Source organism: Zerene cesonia, chromosome 29, assembly GCF_012273895.1.
Source record: "Zerene cesonia ecotype Mississippi chromosome 29, Zerene_cesonia_1.1, whole genome shotgun sequence".
NCBI classification, from domain to species: domain Eukaryota; kingdom Metazoa; phylum Arthropoda; class Insecta; order Lepidoptera; family Pieridae; genus Zerene; species Zerene cesonia.
Genome location: NC_052130.1, coordinates 2,500,699 through 2,508,032, shown reverse-complemented (window position 1 = coordinate 2,508,032; position 7,334 = coordinate 2,500,699). Strand labels below are relative to the sequence as shown.

The 7,334-nt window shown below is 31.3% G+C and overlaps 1 long non-coding RNA gene across 1 annotated transcript in view; it reads left to right on the top strand.

Annotated features, from left to right (window-relative positions):
* The first annotated feature begins 5,482 nt into the window (after positions 1-5,482).
* LOC119837787 overlaps positions 5,483-7,334 on the top strand; it is a 7,109-nt gene continuing 5,257 nt past the window's right edge. Inside the window, exon 1 of the long non-coding RNA XR_005288171.1 lies at positions 5,483-6,162. This is a non-coding gene — a long non-coding RNA (uncharacterized LOC119837787). The remainder of the gene's footprint in view (positions 6,163-7,334) is intronic.

The following is a 7,334-nucleotide window of genomic DNA, read 5'->3' as shown; positions in this document are numbered from 1 at the left end:
ATTTTACTAAATTGTTGCCGGCTCTTCTCTGCTTTCCGAACAATATATTCAATTGTGTATTTTGCGCTTTGAATTAAATGTCGTTGAATGAATAAATGTTTCAGTTTGAGTTTGAATATCTGGAAAAAAATTACGGGGTAGGATGAATAACTAAATTGTATTTGAACTATTGACTGAAAAACTTGTTGAAATTAGTTTAGTTAATGTTTCTAAGCCTTTACTAATTCTTGTGAAGAATTTAGGCAGAATACTGTGATATACTAGTTTGTAAAAACCTACCAAGTCTTACTAAATGGTATTAGGCTGTTTCCAATCAAAGAGCATTTAAATGATTTTTTCTTAATAAAAATTATGTTTGTTACTTGTTAAATTAATTAATGAAAAATGAAATATATAAGGCTAAAATATATACAGCGTAAACAATTTGGTCTTAAATAACGCGAGTTTATCCAGTTTGGAGTTTTTGGAGGTATACCTTTACCGTATTATATAAATTAAAAGTTGTTCACATATTTAGTTTTTTTATTCACAAATCCATCCTATTAATATTATAAATGCGAGAGTTTGTAAGGATGTGTGTGTGTTTGTTGCTCTTTCACGCAAAAACTACAGAACCGATTGCAATGAAATTTGGTACGTAGAAAGCTGGACTATTGGAATAACATATAGGCAACTTTTTATCCTGATATTCCTACGGGATACGGACTAACGCGCGTGAAACCGCGAGGCTCAGTTGGTTGTTTGTAAAATCATAAATGAAATTTACGTTTCCATTGCTGAGATTTTTTTCTACATAAATTGTACATTAATCATTTTATTGCTATATCGTGTAAATATTTATGACAATAAAAATGTTTAAGCAGAGCTATGTACATAAATGAACTTATTTATTTTAATCAAAGGTTTAATTAGGATTGTAAACCGCAACATCCGCGTCCCAATACCGGATTGAATTCTGAAATACCTAATTTTGTAAATTAATGCATACGAATAACGCCTTTGATACATTGTTTTAGTGTATTCATTCGTGTGTAAAGATAAATAATTTGAAAGTGATTATATGTAGGTACGTACATTTTCTAAGAAGCTAGTTAGTTACCGCTCACTATTACGGCCTAGGTAATATAGCTAATACCTATCTTGTTAAATAAATATTATTCGTTTTACATTTTAGACGGTATAATGTATGCCAATTACCAAGTAGTTGACTTTCTATCTAATTCTAGTTCACATTAAATTCGCAAGCTTTGTGAAAATCTAAAAATATTAATATTAGCAAATTTCTCTATCTATATTTGTAATATTTTCACACAAAAGCGATTTCAGAAATTCTTTCACCATTAGCAAGATGTCTCTTCATTTAGTGATACAAGCTATGTATGTACCACGGTCGAAGTCAGGGCGGATCACTAGCTGAATTTTTTCAACATCTTTCGGAAATCATATTTCTTATGTCTGTCTTATAGACTACTAGCATACCCGGCCACGCGTTGCTGTGGCTGAATAATAATTAAAAATATTAAGATTATAAATTATTGGTAATTAATCGAAATAAAAAACTATCCCATATTTAAAGTTGGACGAAATTACACATAAAATGCCAAATTTCATCAAAATCGGTTGAGTCGGTGATGAGTTCATTGGGAACATACATCATGACACTGGATGATACATTAAGATAGTATTTAATGATAGATTTTATATATTAAGATATATTTTCCTACTTATCCTGTAATTAAAAGAAAGAGTTAATTAATTTGAAATGCTTTTGAATGTCAGCTGTTATCAAGTCAACTAGAAGGTTTGTTATTTATAAATAAAAAAAATCAATGATTTTTGGCTACTTAGTACTCAGTTTATTACAATTTTTTTATTGTAAGGAGGAAAACTGTCCAAAAGGCATGGAGTAGACAATGATAAATTAATCTCACTAACAAAATATCCCACGCGCAGGTGGCTGGCGTCGGTCAATGGTTTGCGCTCTGGCACTTTCTTAAAGTAACCTACTTTAAGTAACATAGAATCCATTGAGCTGTTATTAGTTAAATATTTTTATCAAAAGATTAAAATCATAGATCTAAAATATTATACGTCCCAGTGTAGTTCAAATACACTTACATATGAAAAACAAAATTAAATATACACTTATAAACATAATATGTTTGCTTGCTAGATTGATATAAGATTATATCCGTCGACGTCAAATAAAATACTAGATTTTACGAGTATCTTTAAATATGAATATAAACTTCATAAATTTATTATCTCCACTAAGATCATTAAATGTTTGAAATAATACAATACATGAGTAACAATATACGTCAGCGCATTATTTCCTAACATAATCATTTTAGTATATGTCTAGTTGAATAATAACATTTTATAACGTTTTAACTAGAAAAAGAAATCAAATAATTTTGGAATTAGAGATATTCTATTCATGTCACTGTTCTAAACTGCATCTAAGCTGAGATGGGCGTCGCATCGCAAATCGAACTCTCTCTATAACTTTGCTTTTTGACCTGTGAATTATAACCATCCATTATCATATACATATTTATACAAATTTGATATGTTACAAGTTTGAAGTTATTATAAAATTATAAGAGCTAAAACGACGCACACACACATACATTCAACGAATCATCGGTCTCGGCCGACTGTGTTCGTACACGGGGCCGCACACACGAACACATTACAGGATAGTATTATGCTCAGAAATACGCTTAGATTAAAATCTATTTAATTTAATATAATAAGACAGAACTAAAAACATAAATAACTAATTATTCACAATCTTGCTTAAGCTAAAATGCTTGTCTTTATGTGCATGATTCAATTGAAATACATCTCTTATGGGTGTAACGTATTACTTTTATATGTTCAATAATAATAGTTTAAAAAAACTAAAAAAACACGCTTTTATCATATTTTGCAAATTGAAAAATGGAATAATTTTATCAAATTAGTGTATTGTCATCGATTCTCAATAAATCTACAAAGTTTGAACGAAATCTGGCCGTTTAAAGTGGGTCAAAATCGCGCCCAAAGAAGTTGGTTACAAACAAACAAACATACAAACAAACATACAAACATACAGGTGAAGCTAATAAAAAGCGTGTAAAAAGGGCAAAAAGTGCAGTAATACTGCAGTGAAGTTATAAAAAAATACCGTCGTTGTTAAATCTTATATCTTTACATAATAACAAAGATAAAATTGAACTGTTTTTTTCAATGGAAATTTTTAGGTACATAAAATAATTTTTAAAGGTCCAAAACATACAATTTAATTTCTCATTCCTGTGAAGAATAGAAAAATGTTAAAAAGCAAGCTTGGCTATTGTTTTTTTTTTTATTTTATTAATATTGGGTCTTTGCCCAAATTAGAATTTATCAGTAATGTTAATATTAGAATCGAACTCAACTGATTCATTAATTCAATTTTATTGCTACATATTTCGCATATTTGTTACATGAAGGTGTTTAAAAAGGAGTTTACACTTAAATGTGCTATCCTCATAGAAAAAAAAATTCAAATCACGTTTTTTTTAATCACAGCTTAAAAATGATCCGCACCAACTTTTTAACATGCAAACAGGCAAAAGTCAATAATCTCATCTATTATTTAAGTATAAATGAGTTGTTTCTGAGTACAATTTCGATTGTGATGCATGTTGAGTAGCTAGCTCATTAGTAGTGCGTCGGTGTGCGCTTGCGCAATATTCTGATAGCTAGTTTATTGATAAACTTATAATTTAATTTGTTGGGGTTTTTTTTTTGTCCCTAATTAATATGTTTGTTAATATTACTTGTTCTATTTAAACAATTGGGTAAAATGTAATTAAAACGAGTAGAACCAGCTGCTGGTCCTGCCCGCTTGATTCGCCCGGATTGGAGCGGGATGAAAAATATATGACGTTATTCGGTTACTATGTAAATTTGTAATTATAAAAGTATTTAAAGAATCCATGGAGTAGTTATTCGGTTAAATGTAATAACCAAAAAATAAGCAACAAAATTGTTTAATTTAATATTTTTTCTCATCGTTTTTATATAATCTATCAATTTTATTTTAATTCTATTCCCAAGTTGGAATCTTCTTGTATATTTTGTGTTGTGATATTAATATTATATTCTTTTGCTTAATTTTTTCTTAATTTGACCAGCTAGTTAGTTGTATACTAACTAGCGGTTCGCCCGGCTTCGCCTGTGGTATATATATAGAGCCTTTGTCACGCAGTGAAGTTGCAGCTTTCTACAGGTGAAAGAATTTTTCAAATCGGTTCAGTGGTTTTTGCATGAAAACGTGTTTGTAACGTTTACAAAATACAAGTTACCTCTATTACCGTGGATTAATAGTTCCCATACAAGAAACAGTGATGGTAATAAATTATTAATTATATACCATATAAAAAATTACAAAGTTATTGTGTATTTAAGGTAGCCTTAATTTATAAAGTTTTTTTTTTCGTACACGCCCACTACCCCGCAGTTGTTTGGACGAGATTGTTTTGAGTAATAAGGCTGCCTTTACACCTAACATGTTACTCATACATCTACAAACTTCTTTTGTGCATCTTGACTTTATTTTTCCTCTGTTTCAGTATATACCTACGACAATTAGGAATAAATGAAGTTTATTTTCTATCTATAGTTTGAATTAAGCTATTTATTTATTATAAATTCTGAAATAACTTAATAAGTAGTGTAAGCCTTGATAAGTTTTTAAATTATATTTTTATCGTTCTACTTAATTTGAGTTTGCAAAATAGTACCTAAAATAAAATCAATTTACATGAAAGGTTTTTCTCGACGTAAAAAAGAAAATTTCTACCAATAATACATTAATAATCATTACCATTACAGATAAGTTATAAATTAAAAAAAAAAATAAGAATGTGCTCCAATACCTATGTATCATAGAATTGAAGAACATTCTAGTTGTTTTAAAACATTCAGGCTTAAACTATTTACTTAGTTGAAGATACTTAATATAATTTTTAAACTTTTATCGTTTTTAAGAAGGTTAATATTATAATAATATTTTACTTATCTATTAATATAATTCGATTGATTTATATCTACTTTAGAGTAAAGTATAAACAATCGTTATTGTTTTTTAACATAGATGGTTTCTATATAAGAATTATTTTTCCTTTATCATTAAGAACCGCCTAGAAGCTCAATGATAGGACCATTACCATCAAATATACCCAAACGAATTAATAGCTATCCATTTTATTGCAGCAATAATTATTTCACGCGACGCAAAGCTAATAGGGCAGGTGATGACCAAACAAGGGCTGACAATCTTGCTCGGAGACATCACAAAAAGACTGTAATCTTAATGTATTTATTAATCCACGTGAACGTAAGTGAAGAAAATTATGTAAGCATGGTGTTTGTTGGTACGGAAAACGCTTTTCTATCGTTCTGTCCACTCGCCGCCAGATGGCAATGTCGGATGCCGCTTTTAACATATAAGTCGGGTTGCGGCGCGCACCGCGCATAGCTCGTCTCGACGTTGGACTGAACGCATAGCTGTGTCGTCGACGAATTCGCATCGCGTCTGTGCACGAATTACGAACTTTTGTGTTATCTGTGATCAGAAATGGATATACTCACTCTGGACCCGACTGGACTGTATTAAGAATAATAAAAAACTCAACATGGAAGCCATAACACTCGATCCGACCGGTCAATATTGACGATGGCTAAGAGTTTGGACCCTACCGGTGTGTATTGAACTTTCTTATTAGAATCTTACCAGAATGGAAGTATTGGATCCTACTGGGCAATATTAACTCTTCAAAATGATCGGGCTAGACCCAACAGAAATCTATTGATATCTATCGCTATCGGATACAAGATGTGCTGCGGGAGACGTATTATCCTCACAGGCACTTGTCCAGAAGAAACCTCATCGTGTAGAAAGAGGAGGTACGGAACGATTACATAAATTGGTTGCTCAATATCAACGACTGTAAATAGTACGAATATAATGAAGGGGGACGAATTGGCAAGGTCATTGGATGGATATCAGCTGACTGCGCGCTGGCTGCATTCAGGAAATACATTGGTTATGCAGAAGAAACGGCGGCTTGGCGGCGAATTTTTTTTTAATTTAGAACGCGTTCGACAGACCACAAAATTCTTTATGACGTAAGTTTTTTTTTTATATTCAATCTTATAAGGATATATTTATACTTCCTTTTTAAATTGAATTTGAATACTCCTGCTAAAAATATAGATAACTTAATTAATATTAAACTTATATTTAAATAATCTATGTCCGATGATATAATTATTTAATGTAACTCTAAACGTATGTCAAATGGTTACATATAAATCTTTTATAGCAATTGTTGCTATGAAATACTCATTACGCAAGTACGTGTTGCACTTGACCACTTTTGATTCTGGTTCAATGAAACAAAGAATGATAATTGACATCTATTTATGAAAACACTTCTTGCGTAATATTTTAGATAGCTCCTTCTCCTTCGTAACTTTAGTGTTAATTAGCATACATATAATAATATAGTATGTATAATAGACTAGTATAACAAACCTACACAAAAAGCTTAAAAGTGTGATGTCGAGTCTTCTTAATTTTCTGCCCGAATTTCGGACAGTATCGCAATTTTTATGGCACCGACCGCGAGTTCGTTGACCGGACATATTTTATTTCATCGCGCTTCCACGTACACACACAAACTGCACACACTCGCACAGATGAAACCACGCACACTATCACAGCACATCTCCGCGTGTTGCGTCCAGTTTCGCAAAAACACTAACTACAACGCGCTCATTTGTATTATGGACATTATTGTTAAATTAGTCACAATTTATTCATATTAAGAATTAAGAATTTTACACTAATATGATATCGCAAATAGCCATGTAGGTTAATTAATCGATTTAAGATACGACAGTCGTTATAACATATAATCTACTTTTCATAATTGCCATATTCCTTGCATATATTAAAAATTAAATTGGTAAAGCTATTTCAAAACATACAATATAAGGCGGCTATGTCATAATAAGTCGAGATTAAGAAAACGTGTAATGCGCCCGTGTTTGCCGAAATATTCCAGTTCAACAACCGGGCGAACGCCCGATCGGGAGTTCAAAATAGACGCGGACATGGTTCCTCGGCACTCTTCGGTGACACTCAAAAATTATCGCGCCATTTTTAAATTTCGAATACGGCGCCGAAATTAAATAGCATTGATTTTGTTTTGATACTCGTCACAGATAACGTCAGAACGCGCTCGAATTTCGAATAGATGCAACATTAGACTGATGCGTAGGTATAAGCGTTCTCA